Below are 17,917 nucleotides of genomic sequence, written 5' to 3'. Positions count from 1 at the left end.
GGTTCCAAAATTGATCCTTCCATCATAACATTTCTTTCTACATAACCAGCATTCAATCCTGAATTAGGCTGTACATTGGACCCTCCACTACATGTGTCATGTGTCAACGCTGAAGGCGTTGCACTGGCTTCCCGTTAGGGAGAGGGTGAAATTTAAGGCACTCTGCATGGCCTATAAAATCTTGCAGGGGAAAGGCCCTCCCATCCTACGGGATATGGTGCAACCCTACAAAGCCTCTCGTTCCCTTCGATCGGACCATCAACATCTGCTGCAGGTCACGAGAGTAAGGAAGGCAAGATCTGGGGGCAGAAGATTCTCCTTCAATGTGGCCACTCTGTGGAACTCCCTTCCACTTTATTTACGCTTGGAATCAAGTTTCCTGCGTTTCCGCAAGTTGTTAAAAACTTACTTGTTTCCTGCCTAACTCCTAGTGCCTCATGTTATGACGTCTCTTTCTGGATGAGCGCGGGGATGCCCAAGGGTAACCAGGCGCGTTATAAAACTCATTAATAATAATAATAATAATAATAATGTATCAACTGTCTCAAATGATTTTCTCCCGTCCTCATTCCTGACTCTCCTGGAGAACTAACTAGTCCATTACCTACATATGGAACTGTCAAACCATTTTCTCCCATTCTTTGTTTATCAAAAATAGGCATAACTGGACCTATGGTTACAGGCACTGTAACAGCTTCTAGATTCTTGTTCAATTCTCTAATTTTCTCTGTCAACTCAGCTGTTGTTCTGCTAACTCTCTTGTTTTCTCATTCCCGATTGCACTCTCTCTCTCTCGCTCTCTTTCCCTTTCCGCGAAAGAGCTACCACTTGTCAAATCAGGTGTCACAACTTCTGTTTTAATGATTTGCAAAGTATCTCTTATTGGTGTAGCAACTGGTGTTCTCACTTCTGGTTCTGGTCTATATGGAGGTGGTCTCTTGTAAATCATGTCATCCAAGACTTCATCCTCATATTCATACCTTCTCAATTCTGCATCATGTACCTTTTCCGTACCTTATCCACACTGAATATATGAGAGAACTCCTTGATCAATCTGCATCTAATTTGAGGTCAATGCAACCAAATAGAATTGTCTAGAGTCATGATTTAAACAGTTTAAACACATTTGAGATCTCAATAAAATGACAAAGAAATAACCACCCGACACTGAAATTCAAACAGAAATTATTTTATCTAAATTAGTTCAAATGAAAAGTCATTCAATTGCAAAATCATTATTCTCATATTTACCTATTCTAGCTAAATGTCGTATTCTAGGTCAGGACAGGTCTCTCTGTAATGAATCAAAGTCTCTCGAGTCGCCGTCCTCTCAGTCAGCATCGATCCTCTTGAGCATAAGTTCTGGAAGAAGTGGCCTTAGACCCTCTCTAGTCTAACAATATTTATACCAAAACTTACACACTAAAAGTTACAAACAAATTCTAAACGTCCGTTGAGCAGAGCGAGCAGGAAAGGATGTTGGCTCGCAACATTGAGAAAAAATCTTCACTCTCGGATATCTCAAAAATAAAAACACAGAAAAAGGAAGTCAAACTAAATATGCAACATCCATGGATGCTCTTCTCCGAAATTATATCACTTGCAACGAAGTCACCGCAAGTTTATCAAAAAATGTTCATTTGTGACAAATGTTCTCCTCCAAGGATATCTGGCGACCATCCCAGAGTTGTCGTCGTTTTGTGGTAAATATTTCGTTACCGGTACTATTTTTTTATGCGGTAAAATCTATCGAGAATAACTCAGTAAAATGAGAGGCAGAATCCGTGGTATTAGAGGGTTTAAAAAGGCTTTATTCCTATACAAAGGAACATAATTCGAATTATGGGCCTTCTATTCCATCACCACGAAAGTTCAGGAAGGAAGGAACATATATTATTGACAGATAGGCAGTTTTATAGAAAATACATTACAGTGAAACAGATGTAAGAGGCGTAACAGCTGATAAGAGGTGCATACGTAGCTAATAGAGGGCGTAATTTAATAAACGTCATCATACATGATGTAATATGTGGGTGGATCCATAAGAGAATCCTGCAATGTCAGCAGAAATAGTTGGCAGAGATGCGCGCGCAGCCGCATGACGTGTGATTGACGTGCAACTAGAGGGTGAAGGGGACTTGACATTTAGCTCTACATGTGGAGACAGAAGTCTGGGGTTATGTCAACCTAATCCCAAATCATATCTAATATCCTATGTTTAAAGAACTGTGTTATCCAAAAAGAGAGGTCTCTTAGGATAGAATCTTATTCTATACTGACTATACTGACTGTTAGTGCGTGTACAAGCGTCTAAGTGTCTACACTAGATGTGAGGGAGTAGGAATATTCCATGGTAACGGGGCTATGAATTATTGGCATGAGGGCAGCAAGGCCTGGCCCTTTGCACGGTAGCTGGAGGAATGTTTACCTAAACTGCTAGACAGGAATGCATCGGATGAGGAACGAAGGAGATAATCTCGAAGGTGAAATACAGTTTTTGGCAGGCGACAGGCTGGATCAGGCTCCGTTAGCCGCGCAAGGAGTAAGACAAAGTTCATGGTCACAGATGCGGGCTCAGGCTGGAGCTTTCAGAGGCAGAAGGCAGAAAAGGCTTGATGACAGAATTCGGGCCTACTCGCCTGAATCTGTAGAAATGTGGAAAGTGAACCACATAAAGTCGGTGGCCTTTCATACTTAGGAAAGGAATATCTGACCCATTCATGGCGGATCTGAAAGAGGACATGTTGACGGTGGACGCACATATATTTGCGTCTTCAGAACTGGAGCAGGAGGGAACATACATGTACTTATAGTATGTACATGGAGCCGTTGGGGTCTACGATAGGGGACATAACTGATCACAAAATTCATATTTCCTCATTCCCTCCTTGTCCCCTTCGGACCCTTAGGAGATATCAATCTTCATCAATCCATCGATCTGTTCATATAGCATCATTTGTTCTTCTTTCTTCTTCCGGGATCTCGAACGAAAACTTGGATGTGGGATACACGAGGTGGCACACAGACCACAAATCGCTGGCCCACATTGTAGACATAAGCAGCAACTGAATAGTATGAGAAAGCCAATACCTAGGAAGGATAGTGTTCTCCATCCCCAGGCTGACAACACGCCCCAGAACCAACCGGACCAAGTCCAGGTGCCTGGACTCTGGTGTATCTGGCTTACAATTTTATGAAGGCGAGTTATGGCTTTATATACTGATGGCGAATTTTCTGGGATGAAAATGCAACAACTTGATCCGATGACCCTACAAGCTCTGCCCCTATCGGCCAGGATGACGTCAAGGACAAGACGATTTTGAAGCACAACAATCCGCATAGCAGACTGCTCTTCTGTTAAATTGCCTAAGGCGGAAATAGTTTCGTTCACTACTGCTTCGAGGGTTCTGGTTAATCTACGTATCAGCTTACTATTAGTGACTGTACCTATATAGGGAAAGAAACCTTTGTTGAAATCTGTGTATTTTTCCCATGCCGTTTCAGTGTAATCGACAATTGGGAGATCTCTCTGCTGTCTATTGTGTACTAAATGGGTATTTCTATGATAATCAGGAGGGGCTAGGAAAACAGGTGGTAGAAGGAATGCTATGTAACAGGTACCATCCCAATCTAAAGGTAGGCGTATATATGCGGTCTGGCCACATATAAAGTAGGAATGACGAGAAGCTCTAAAGGTAGACTTGCCTTGATCACTGAATTTTATTACAGTGGTGCATTTACTATGGCCCATGTGTATGGAGCCATTCTTTCTTATACATAATTCCCCCTTTACTGGGAATACTGACATGGCGGGCAAGATTGGTGTAGCTTCAGATTCAACGTTCAAGATCATAAGGTTAAGTGTAAAATTACCTAATCCATATACTTCATTTTCTAGATCAGTTCCTGTTCTTTTGGGAAGTCCCTCCTTGTTAGGGTAGCAGACTTTAAGCAAAACTAAGTTCAGGTTTCCCCATACCCAGTTGTCTTGATAAACTGCGGAATTTGAATTTAGGGAATTAATCAAACTAAACCATGCTCCACAGGAGCCATTGTGTGTGAACGGATAGGGAAAGAGGGGCAAAACTCCCTTATAGTTCTGATAGGGAGGGAGTCGGCCACATATCCAACAATTTGTGGCATTGCTGGTTTGATGGGAATGATGTAACATACTAATGAAAGTGTTATTGCGCAGCGCAAATCTATAAGACAATTCATGTGGAGGTAATTCACTAAAAGAATGTTCTGCAGTTATATTATAAGCATGTTTAGGAATAGGGTAATACATGTGCAATAGGATGCTGACAATGATGATCAAAAGACTTAGAAAAAACAAAATTAATAATGTTACTGTACAATGACTACGAAATGATTTACAATACGCTTGCTTCTTGAGCAGCATTTGATTATTTCTTTCTCTATTCCGGTCCAGAGGATACATGTCAGAGACAAATTCGACCGATTCACCTTGGAGAGGACTTAAACAATCAAATCGTCTGACTTACTGGACCTCAATTTTAATTTATATAGTTCTGAGTTCGATTGCTCAACCAAAGGGAGCTTTGAGTCTGTCTGTGAAGGATTACAGGGTTGAGTCTCTATACTGGGTGGTAGTCCATAAAATTTCTTGATATGACTCGAGTGCAACCATCCTTTTCTTCCCTCGATTTTCACGGCTGTCCTTGTGAGCAAAACTAACTTCGGTGACTTCCACCTAGGATCCAGTTGGGTCTTCCGGTCAAAATTCCTGACCAACACCAAGTCCCCAGGAACCACGTCATGGGGTTTCACCTCAGTATTGTCGGGAAAAGCTGCGGATACCTGTGAACGACAAGATTGTAGTGCAGACATCAAGGAAGCCAGGTAATCTGTCAGCATATTACAGTCAACATCAGTGATTTTACGAGGTATAGGCGTCCCCCACATATTTGGTGGTCTACCGAAGATCACCTCATACGGGGATAGCCCTGTTCGAGAATGTGCTACCATTCTCATGTAAAAGAGCGCAACTGGTAAGGCTACTATCCAATCGACTCCTTTTTCTCTACATATTTTGGACAATCTAATTTTCAGAGTTTGATTATGGCGTTCTACGAGACCTGCTGCCTCGGGATGTCGGACACAGTGAAATTTCCATTGATATCCTAATAGAAGGGAAACGTGTTTCATTAGTTCGGATGAGAACGGCTGGCCGTTATCTGAGTAGACAACACGTGGTAACCCGTACCGTGGGAAGAATTCTCGAACTAACTGTTTGGCAGTAGTCGGGGCAGTGTAATCTGAAACCGGGTATGCTTCTGTCCAACGGGAAAGAGCACAGACAACTACGAGAACATATTTGAATCCTCGACATCGTTCCATCTGGATATAATCCATCTGGAGGACTTCAAAAGCATGATCGGGAGTTTGGAATCCACCCTGTTCTACGGGGATGCTTTTACCTGGATTAAACTGACAACATATCATACAGGTACGAACTTTTTGTTTAGCTGCGGCTCGTAAATGTTTGTTGAACCAAATGTGTTGAATGCTGTCTAGCATAGCTTTTTCTCCTAGGTGCGCTGGACTATGTATGATGTTAATGATGACTTGGACCATTGAGTCGGGAAGAAACCATATAGATTTTTCCTTCGTCATCCATCCTTGATCTGTTTGGATCCCTCCTAATTCAGTCCATTTCTTTATTTCTTCTGGTGTAGCGTGTGTCTGTATATCAATTACATCAAGGGCGGGATCCTTAACTGTCATGCAATGTGTTGGTGTCGGAACTATTGTCTTTGTCATGTCAGTTGTGTGAGTCTGATTCTGAGCAGTCTGTTTAGCTGTTCTGTCAGCTAGGTCATTACCCTGAGAAATGATATCGATAACTTTTGTGTGGGCTTTGCATTTCATAATCGATATTGCAGTAGGTAGATGAATCGCGTCTAATAGGGCTTGAATGAGGAGTCCGTGTTGGATGTGGGCACCGTGAGAAGTTAAATAACCTCTCTCTCGCCACAGCACGCCGAAGTCATGGACGACTCCGAATGCATAACGTGAATCTGTGTATATGTTGACTTTTTTATTTGTGGCTTGAATACAGGCTTGTGTCAGAGCGGTGAGCTCTGCTGCTTGAGCTGACAAAGTGTTGATACAATTTGTTTCAATGACTTCAGTGCCTGTTGTGACTGCGTAAGCGGCCACTAACTCTCCTGTACTTGTTCTCATACATGACCCATCTACATACAATGTCAAGTCTGGATCTGTCAAAGGGATATCTGTCAAGTCTTGTCTGGGTTTCGTCGTGATAGTAATGACTTCGACACAATCATGTGCCAATGGATCTGTTCCGCCCACTGGTAACAGTGTGGCAGGATTTAACGTATTACAACGTCTGATTTCTATATGTGGCTGAAACAGTGTTAATTCGTAACCAGTGAGTCTTGCTATAGTCAAGTGTTGTGTTTGTGTGCGGTTCAAGAGAACCTCTACTGCGTGTGGTACTTGTACTGTCAGTTGGTGTCCTAACACTATGGCATCGCTTTGTCTGATTGCTAAAGCTGTTGCTGCCACTGATTTCAGGCACGCTGGAAGTGCCTGAGCTACTGGATCTAATGTACTAGAGAAATAAGCACATGGTTTGTGCGATCCTGCTTGTTCCTGAGTGAGTACTGACAAAGCAGTACCTTCACGTTCTGTAACAAAGAGTGTAAACTGTTTACTGTAACATGGTGTTGCTAGGACAGGTGCTTGGCATAAAGCTTTCTTTAAGCTTTCAAAGGCGTGTGTATGTTCTGGAGTCCAAGGGAGGACAGTCGATGTGGCTGCCTCCTGTGTTGTCAACTGGATGAGTGGTTTTGCTAGAAATGCATATTGAGGGATCCACTGCCTACAGTATGAAGTGAGGCCTATAAAAGCTCGTACCTCCTTTTGTGTCTTGGGTGGTGGCATGTTAGCAATTAACTGTATGCAGTCAGGTGTAAGCTGCCTTCCCTCCTTGGACAGCGAGTGCCCAAGGTAAACAACTCGCTGGACACAGAATTGCAGCTTAGAAGGGGACACCTTGTGCCCCTTGTCAGCCAGAAATTTCAAAACCGTCAGTGATGCTGTTTCACATTCAGGTTCGCTTCGGGCGGTGATCAGCAGATCATCGACATATTGAAGCAAGGCAGTGTTAACTGGCATGTGGATACTGTCAAGTTCTCGTTTCAGTGCTTGGCTATAGATGCTGGGGCTTTCTGTAAATCCTTGAGGTGCGCGTGTGAATTTAAAACTTCGTCCATTTAAACTAAAACCGAATAAATATTGACTTTCCGGATCGATTGGGACACTAAAGAAAGCATTTTTGAGATCAATTACAGTGAAGAACGTTGCTTCTGAGTCAATAGCTGTGAGTAATGAAGAGATATCTGGGACCACAGGGTATTGTGGTACAATGCATTTATTTAATTCGCGCAGATCAATAACTAATCGATATACTGGTGGAGCTTTTGGATCCGTTCTTTTAAGAATCGGAATTATCGGGGAATTACATACATTGGAGTCAGTTTCCACAACCACTCCTTGTGTAATGAGTTCGTCAATGATTTGCAGTAAAGCCACTACAGCATCTGGTGGTAACTTGTATTGTCGTATTCGTGGTAGTACTATTCCTGATTTCAGTGTAACTCGATATGGTGTAATGTTCATGCAACCAACATCAGTGGGGCCTTGTGCCCATAAATGTGTAGGTAAATTCTGCAGTCGGTGATCCATGTCTCTGGATACGTAGTGACCTTTAAAGTCACGTAAAAATAGTCGTACTCCTTCCGGAGAACAACATATTATGGCTCCTAGAGCTTTCAATGTTTTTATACCTAACAAGTTTTCTGGACATGATTTAGTAAGCAATAAATCTGTTGTACGTGTTAATGGACCTACTGTAAGTGGAAGAGGTTGTGTTACGTCATTTATTATAGGTTTTCCTGAGAATCCAAGGGAAATATTTTGTGAGCCTGAGAGGGGTGCCCCTGGAACTTCACTACTTCTTATAGTTGTTCTGCTTGCCCCTGTATCAAGTAAAAACTTTCTGTCTTCCCCTAATAGTTCACTATGTACATAAGGTCCCTCTTGGTCTACAGGAACCTCTATAAGGGGTAAGCCAACTTCCCTCTCTAGGCTATCTCATGAGTATCGCTGATAATCGGGATAATCTGTTTGCATACTGATACATTTGTTGTGTTGTTGCTTGAGTTGCAGCGACAGGCTGCGCTTGTGGTGGTGCTACGATCTGTTGTGGAGCTGCCTGTTGCGGAGCTAATTGTTGCGGAGCTAACCTAGGTTGTGCATTCTGAGGCATTTGTTGTTGATTCTGATCCTGTCTAGGTGGACGTGGTCTCTCATGTGTTCTACCTGTAGCAATATTATGTTTCAGGACTGGACAATCGTGTATATAATGACCTGGTTGTTTACAATAGTTGCATGTCCCTTTTGCAGGACCTGTGGAATCACCCTTTTGATGACTATCAGCTGGAACTGACTGTGCAACAAGCATTTTCATTTTCGTATCTTTCATACGTCGTTGTTCGTGTTCTTGTTCTTCTCTAATTCTATTGTGATGGTATTGTAACATCTGTAGCATCTGTGATGGGGTATTACCTTGCCAGGTACTTTCGAATTTCAATACTCTATTCTTGACTTGTAGCAGAGAATTTTCAACTAATTTTGTCACAAACAGATGTGGATATGACTCACTACTGGCTTTTATGCCACTATTTATACTAAAACATTTTTCAAATCGGGAATAGAAATCACTAGTGTCTTCATCTGGTTTTTGTTTACATGCTGAAATTGCACCCCAGTCTTCCTTTTTCGTAGTTAATAAACGTGGCAGTACCTGTATTAGTAATCCTGCTAGTGCTGTAGTCTTATCCCCAAGCCCTGCTCCTGCAGCTCGGGCCTTTTCTTCGTTTTCTAATGCTGTCCAATCTATCTTTTGGTCTCCCACCTCCCATTCTTTTTCTTTGAGTTTTTCATAAACACCTGCTGGTAACAGGACTTTTAATATTTTCATAATATCGGGGTAGGTATACTCTCCCATGAGTAACATATCTTTTATCTCACGGTGGAAACCTGCTGGATCTTTGTCATGACTGGGTACTACTTTCTTCATTTCTAATAATTCCAGTTTAGTTATAGGCGTGTATACAAACACGCGTGTAAAATTATCATCGGCACCTCTAATTGGGTGCACTTCGCGTAACGGATTCTGTCTATCTATGTGATACATTTTTCTCCCCATGATGGGAACTGGAACGTGTTCTGGGCATACGAAATTTAAATATTGATTTCGAGATTCTAGAATTTCCTTAATCAAATCAGTACCTGACCCTCTCCATATATTCGTGAGCAGTTCTGTCAATATGTCAGGTAAGGGTCCTGGATCGGAGTGTTGGCTTTTATATAATATAAGGAGGTGTTGAATCATGTATATACTAGCTAAACGTTGTTCATAGGGGTCTAGATTCAGAAACGTGTGTGCAAGTACATCGTCATTGTATTCGCCGGGACTGTCTGCCCATTGTACTGCTGATCTGGCTAATTCTTGTTCGTCCATGGAATCGAGCACGTGGTACCCCCTTCGATCTCGGAGTAATTTAACAGCGGCTTGGAATAGGTGTTCAGGGGATTTTGCATTTAGCATAGGGTTTGGAAGATGTCTATTACATTCTGGACGTATTGGACGTATTGGGTTGTTAAAACCTCTGGTATTATTATGGGATCTTCCTCTACCTACATAAGCTATTGTATCTACTTGGTCTGATTCTTGCTCCTCCTCCCCTCTGTTTAGGTCAGCGGTGTCTACCTCTAATCTTTCTTCGTGTATTCGTTCTACTTCTTTGCGGATTTTTCGGTACATAGCTACTATACATAACAGTCTATCATGTCTCCCTTCTGATATATTCTTACCCCAAGTGACAAGATTTTGCATTTCTTCCGGATTTACCCCAGGCCGGTCTTGATTTCTGATTACACAGTTTATGAGGAAACGTAACAGTTGTCCCTGTACCTCCACTTTCTGGTACTCCATGGCTCTGCTAATACTTTCAGGACCTCGTCCTGACTGGACAAAGTGATATATATTTTCTAAATGTGTAGCCATTCCTGGTAGCTTTGTTAAATATATTGCAGCTCGTCTGATACGTAATGACGACAGCAGCATTTCGTCCCGTTTACCGGGTACAGGATCATATCTACAATCTACTAGAAGTTCCTTGAGCATATCGGGGGTTGCTAGTTTGGGCGTACGTTGGTGTGCTAATTCTCTAAGGGAAAATGTATCTCCTCTGGGTGGCGTAGAGAAAATGTCTGTCGTACCTCCTATAGCACCATCTGGGGTGCTGGACGTGAAAGGATTTGTTGAGGGTGAGACAGCAACCGTCGTTGCTGGAAAAGCTGTAGAAACAGATGTGTTTGTTGGAATGTGTGTCGAAGCGGGTTGTTGCGGAGGTACAGACGAATGTTCTTGGCGATGAGCATCATCGGCAAGCGGTCTATGTGGTGCGGTATTGGCATACTCGGGAGCTGCGTCATCTAAATAGCGGGAAAGGAAAACATCTTCTGCGGTTCTGGGATGTCCCTTGGGATGTGCTTTTATCGGAAACAATGGAGGTGGCAAGTCTTTTGGTATTTCCGGAGTAGCCTTAGGTAACCCTTCGGCCAGAAGTGGATACATACCATTCATAATAGCGTTTCTTTGTCTATCTACTTGTTCTGATTTTACTCGGGTACCTTCCTCAAGTAATAGATTTTCTCGGACTTTATTTGAATTCTCCTTACTCTTATCTTCCTGTCTAAGTGCTTTTTCTGTACGTCTATAGGATTCTTTACGCCATAATTCAATGGCATCTTTCTGTGACTGTCTGGCTTTCTTTTTCCATAATTCTTCTTCTACTCTCATGATGCAATCTGCATCCCAGGTCCCCGCTGCGGGCCATCTCTGACTCTCTGGTAATTCTTTGGTGTAATCCACCCATAAATCAAGAAATAATACGGCATCTAGGCCATGCTTATGATACATAAAGTACCCTGGAGTGTCCCTCGGTGGGATGGGAACGGCTTCTTCGAGTACCCCTTTTCTAGTTTTGATCTGTCTTAGTTTCGAAAAGAGCGGCATTTTTAGACCTTATTACTAGAACATACTTTATACAAAAAACACAATAATGAACAGTCATTCACACCACAGTATATAGAACGTATTTAAAACATTTAACGCTTAACAGGTTTACGAACAATAATAACTAATAAAAAACTAGTTACTGACATAATACTGACACTAGATAACACTTATTTATATTAATTTATATGCAAAACATACTATATATACTGCTAAACAGTACAGATACACTGCTAAAACAGTGCAGACCGGATTTGTGTACCCAAACCCGTCTTGACCGGCACAAACTATGTGCACGTAAAATGCCTCCCCGGTAATGGTACTCACCGGGTAGCTCGGAACGGAAGGCCTCGGAGCGGAACTTGAAACTGGATGGGACTGGACTCGACTCGACCGGACTCGGAACTTCGGAACCTGGCGGGTCTCTGTATACCTCGGATCTTGCTCTCTCAGCTAGGCTCTGGTCGGGATACTTCGCACTTCTCACCGCCTCGTCTGGGTGTTGATCGCAGCCTCAGTCGTCCCCGCTTGGCCGGAAGGAGACACAGGAAATCCTGCAGATACGCGTTTTTGTTGTCCGTTCAGCTGTGGCAGGAGACCGGGCCTGCAACGCACCGCCGGCGCGTGAGATGAGAAAGTGTCCCTATTCGGGCGCCAATTTATGTGGTAAATATTTCGTTACCGGTACTATTTTTTTATGCGGTAAAATCTATCGAGAATAACTCAGTAAAATGAGAGGCAGAATCCGTGGTATTAGAGGGTTTAAAAAGGCTTTATTCCTATACAAAGGAACATAATTCGAATTATGGGCCTTCTATTCCATCACCACGAAAGTTCAGGAAGGAAGGAACATATATTATTGACAGATAGGCAGTTTTATAGAAAATACATTACAGTGAAACAGATGTAAGAGGCGTAACAGCTGATAAGAGGTGCATACGTAGCTAATAGAGGGCGTAATTTAATAAACGTCATCATACATGATGTAATATGTGGGTGGATCCATAAGAGAATCCTGCAATGTCAGCAGAAATAGTTGGCAGAGATGCGCGCGCAGCCGCATGACGTGTGATTGACGTGCAACTAGAGGGTGAAGGGGACTTGACATTTAGCTCTACATGTGGAGACAGAAGTCTGGGGTTATGTCAACCTAATCCCAAATCATATCTAATATCCTATGTTTAAAGAACTGTGTTATCCAAAAAGAGAGGTCTCTTAGGATAGAATCTTATTCTATACTGACTATACTGACTGTTAGTGCGTGTACAAGCGTCTAAGTGTCTACACTAGATGCGAGGGAGTAGGAATATTCCATGGTAACGGGGCTATGAATTATTGGCATGAGGGCAGCAAGGCCTGGCCCTTTGCACGGTAGCTGGAGGAATGTTTACCTAAACTGCTAGACAGGAATGCATCGGATGAGGAACGAAGGAGATAATCTCGAAGGTGAAATACAGTTTTTGGCAGGCGACAGGCTGGATCAGGCTCCGTTAGCTGCGCAAGGAGTAAGACAAAGTTCATGGTCACAGATGCGGGCTCAGGCTGGAGCTTTCAGAGGCAGAAGGCAGAAAAGGCTTGATGACAGAATTCGGGCCTACTCGCCTGAATCTGTAGAAATGTGGAAAGTGAACCACATAAAGTCGGTGCCCTTTCATACTTAGGAAAGGAATATCTGACCCATTCATGGCGGATCTGAAAGAGGACATGTTGACGGTGGACGCACATATATTTGCGTCTTCAGAACTGGAGCAGGAGGGAACATACATGTACTTATAGCATGTACATGGAGCCGTTGGGGTCTACGATAGGGGACATAACTGATCACAAAATTCATATTTCCTCAGTTTCATAATTTTTAGCTCAGACAGAGGCCGAGGTCATGTTCAACCATTTTCAGCAAGGCCTCTCTTCTTATTTCATCTACTCAAATGCAGGCTGTAGATGTCGGCCATTTCTCAACAGGCCAAAATGGACAACTTAATTAAAAAGAAACACAAAACAACGTTACTACATCGTATTGATTATACAGTGTTAATTCCCACTAATACCCTTATGTGTATGTATTTATCTAGCCATTTGCGTTAAAGCATATTATTTCAAAGCGCAAACACATAACAAATAGCACTTTAACCACACATATTTAATTAATTTGCTCAACAACTTAGTTCACTTATTATTAAGCCATGCAATTGCATTCCCATGTGTAGTTCTTTCATTAGTAAGGTTGATTAATTAGAACACTCGACAAAAATTAATACTTAATAATTAATTATTAGTAATTTTAATTATGACATATAAAATATAAACTGAAGTTTGAGTGTAAATAGAAAACCCTGCTCCAGCACTATCATGTATATTGGTCCCAAGATGGCTGCCAACACTTCTTGGATGAAGTACTGACAGCCAACCAGATCTCACGATGAGATGTGTGGTTAGGCTCCGCCCAGATATATATATGATTTTACTTTTGATTTTCTCAGGAACTACTGAACAGATTGACACCATATATGCAAAAGGCACATGCCTGACCTGAGGACTACCTCTTTGCCAAATTTCAAGTAATTCTGTTCAGCCGTTCGGGCTGTACCTTCGACTAAACGTCCTATGGGAAAATGTGTTTTGGGACCCCCCTTTTTTCTCAGCCCCTGCTTGACGAATCACCCCGAGACTTTCAGGGTAGGAGCTGAGCGGAGCGCCCCATTAGTTTTGAAAATTTCACGAAGATAAGTCAACCGGCGCCAAAGTTATTCAAAATAGAATTTTCAGATTTCCTATGGGAACTCGGTCCTAACTATAACTATCTACTGGCGACCGCCAGTAGATAATAGATATACATATATATACATATATATATATATATATATATATAATGGCAGTCAGTCCTGAAATTACATTCAGGAAAGCACACTCTATGAGCAATGCTCTGGTGAAAACTCGTCCAGAGTTACTCAATAACAAATCATGGCTCCATTCCAGTTAAGGGTTTTAGAAGATGCACTAGCTGCAAAGCTTGCAGACATGGTGTTAATAAAACAGAATATAAGACCCCTTTCTGTGAGATTCCTAAACCCATTTACAGGATGTTTACATGTAAAACTGATTTTGCCATCTATGAGCTGGAGTGTCCGTGTGGCCTGCAATATGTTGGGAGTACCAAGTTGCAGGTCCTAAACGGATACTCCAGCACATTAGGGCAATCAATGGCAACGACGCATCCTACCCAGTTGCTCGTCATTTCAAGGAATGCCATGAGAACAAAAGTGAACTTCTCAAATATTTTGTCATAGACTCAGTTTTGCCCCTCAGACGTGGAGGCAATCGAGAGGCCCTTTTACGTGCTCTTGAGACAAAATACATCCTTGAACTAGACACCAAGACACCATGCGGTTTAAACTTGAGTGAAGATTTCTACGCATGTCTGTAACTGGGCTCGTTCTGTTAAACAACTGCACCAATATTACATGCCCTTTAATTTTGGCCTAGCCCTCTAAATTCATGTTATTTTAATATTGCTGATACTGTAACATTTTTCTTAGCACTTTTTGCACTTTATTAGGCACTGACATTGGCTATCTGGGCATAGGTCAATTATTGTCCATTAGGGCACGTATTGGTTCCACACGACTTTAGCACCTATATATGTTCTAGCAGTTTTTTTAGATATATTCATCAACATTTTAGGAGATATTGCATCTGGCAAAGATATATTTGTTGATCGAATGGCTATACTGTGAACCTGTAACATTTAGGGACATGTCCCCTCTCTTGTGCACTACAAATTTAAGATAAGTATTTGTGGTCCTATTGTTGAGGGATTGGTCACATATTTCAACTCAATTAAGCCAAAGCTGCATGTTCAATTTCAACCCACTAGGGTTACATTTTTTGCATATTTTGCACGAATATCTCTACTATGCGTTTGAATTAGATATTTATATTTAAATGCCCTTTTTTAAAAAAACTGCTTATACTTTAAAAATACAAATTAATTGTACATAACAAATGTCTTTTAATGAAATGTATTTTTTAGGTATTTAAAAAGGTACTCGTTGTCATTCAGGTTTTTACTTTTGATATGGAGAAATTTGTATTTGTATTTTTTCTATGTCCATGGTAGGCAACCAATCATGTCAGCTGTTACTATGCACTTTAAATACAAGCATAGTACTTACAAGGCGCTATGTGAACAAGGCCTCTAGTAGGCTGAAACGCGTCATGGCAGGCATGCTGAACTTCTAATAAATTTCTCACCTGCACTTATTACGTGGTCTGTTATCGTCTGTTCCGGTCTTCGAATATTCTTGAGGATTCCTGGAACTGTGGTGGCGAAGTTTTCGACATATATATATATATATATATATATATATACACACATATATATATATATATATATTCACTGAAAAAACCATAGGTTTCACACATGTTATAGTTAGCTGTACATTTCACTCGTAAAAAACCAATGAAATTCCCCCATTATAGTTTGTGCAGGCAACTATAACTCACGCGACCGCAATCCTCTGCTGATGACATATGTGTCTTTATGAAAAAAAAATATTTGTAATATATGTATAGCTAAAATTTAATGGAAGAAGACATGGGCAAATAAGTGTCTAAATACAGTATTAGCATCAGCAGAGGATTGCGGTCGCGTGAGTTATAGTTGCCTGCACTAACTATAACGGGGGAATTTCATTGGTTTTTTACGAGTGAAATGTACAGCTAACTATAACATGTGTGAAACCTATGGTTTTTTCAGTGAATTTGCAAGGTTTTTTAAATGCTAATTTCTAACTATAACGTGTGTGAAACCTATGGTTTTTTCAGTGAATTTGTACGGTTTTTTAAATGCTAAGTTACTTTACGCCATTTGTGGCGTGCGCGCCCACTTAACGCAGTTCGTTCCGTGCGCGCACGGTGCGCTTCGCGCACCGTGCGCGCACAGTGAGCACGCGGTGCGCTTCGCGCACCGCGTGCCCACGTTACGCTAGATGGGCCATGGACGCACGATGCGCTTCGCGGACATATGATGAGCATCGTTGTGACAGGTAAAATATATGTTTTGTTTATCTCTGATGAGCCATGCACAAAAGGTGCCCTTTGGGCACCTTTTGCACACGGGGTGGGGAGAATGTGGATATTTTTTTTTTTTTTATTATTATTTCTTACCGTACGCGTACGGTAAGCATAATCGGCGAAATTTTTGAAAAGATTAAAATTGCCTTTTTTCACTTGGGGGATCGTTGGGGACTCCCTCAACATGGCTAGGTGCTTGGGAGCTGTGTAAACAGCCCCTTTACATGATTTGCACTTTGTTTTTCAAACCCTGTCAGAGTGCGAGAGAGAAAATGGCGGCCGCCGCTTCCTGGTTTCGACCGATTCGAATGTTTACTAAGATCTAAGGGCCAATCAGAATCGCGCTCGCGCACGCCACCGTACGCGTACGGTAAGCGCACCGTAAGCGCACCGTACGCTGGCTCAGATATATATATTGATTTAAAGGCTATTTTCTCAGAATGTACTGAACAGATTTACACCAAACCTACAAAAGGCCCTTCCTTGACCTGAGGACTACCTCTCTGCCAAATTTCAAGTAATTCAGTTCAGCCGTTCGGGCTGTAGCTCGGACTAAAGGTCCTATGGAAAAATGCATGGGAAAACGCGTTTTGGGACCCCCCTTTTATCTCAGCCCCCGCTTGACGAATCCCCCCGAGACTTTCAGGGTAGGAGCGGAGCGTAGCGCCCCATTAGTTTTGAAAATTTCGCGAGGATTCGTCGACCGGCGCCAAAGTTATTCCAAATAGAATGTTACGGTTTTCCTATGGAAAGAGGGTCCTAACTATAACTACCTACTGGCGACCGCCAGTAGGTAATATATATATATATATATATATATATATATAGGCGGAGCCTAACCCCTCGAGCATGAGCTTGGCTCTAATTGGCTGCCAACACTTCAAACCAGGAAGTGTTGGCAGACATCTTGTGTCTCGGACAGAGGGAGAAATAAAAAGGGAAAAAAAAGATATTTAGCTCCCAGTTTAACAGAAAACCTGCAAATGCACTTCGCTATTCTCAACAATCAAGTTTGGGAGGAAGTTTGGGAGGGATAACATTATGTAACTTTTTAGGGGGTGGAAAAACAGAGCACGCAGCCAGACTGCAATTCCAGATCTGAAATCCCACGCGCAACAAACGCACGGCTTTATTTCCTGGTTCCTGCACACAAGAAAAGCGATCCAATTTAGGAGTTCGGAGCCGCGCAGCTTCATTTTTTATTAAAATGTCTGTACTTTTCTGGGGGTTTCCTGCAGGTGCTGCCTCGGTGATGTGAGCTGTGCTTGAGAGAGAAGGGAAGGCTGTCACCGCGGCCATATTTAGGAGAATTCCAACTCAAGAAAACAAGCATAGCTGAGTCGTTAACAAATTGACTGAGCTTGTTTTCATTGTGCTAAAAAAATTGCCTCTTTTTTTCTTTTTTGGAGTGGGGGGTAAAACACTCTTTTTCTATCATAAACTTCCAACGAAAGAGTTGTAACGCCACTTTTGGCCTGGCGACCGTTGTCGGAGCAGGTGCGCCAGATGACCCCTCGTTGCCCCTACAGGGGCACGTACCTACGGGTTGATACTGACCCGTGCTTTAGGGACGCTGCTTCGAGGCGCCACTTTCCATGACTCCAGCTGCCGTATAAATCGTATAAATGGAAACAAATGTTAGACGCGGTCTCCATTCATAATTCAAAAAATGTTTGTCCAGTAAAACACTTTTTCTAATAAAATCAATTT

At 42.1% G+C, this 17,917-nt stretch overlaps 1 pseudogene; it reads left to right on the top strand.

Annotated features, from left to right (window-relative positions):
- Positions 1–214: 214 nt before the first annotated feature.
- LOC146855086 (T-box transcription factor TBX3-like) overlaps positions 215–17,917 on the top strand; it is a 46,260-nt pseudogene continuing 28,557 nt past the window's right edge.

The sequence above is a fragment of the Triturus cristatus genome, chromosome 4_1, assembly GCF_964204655.1.
Source record: "Triturus cristatus chromosome 4_1, aTriCri1.1, whole genome shotgun sequence".
Taxonomy (NCBI): Eukaryota; Metazoa; Chordata; class Amphibia; order Caudata; family Salamandridae; genus Triturus; species Triturus cristatus.
This window is presented reverse-complemented; position numbering and strand designations above follow the sequence as displayed.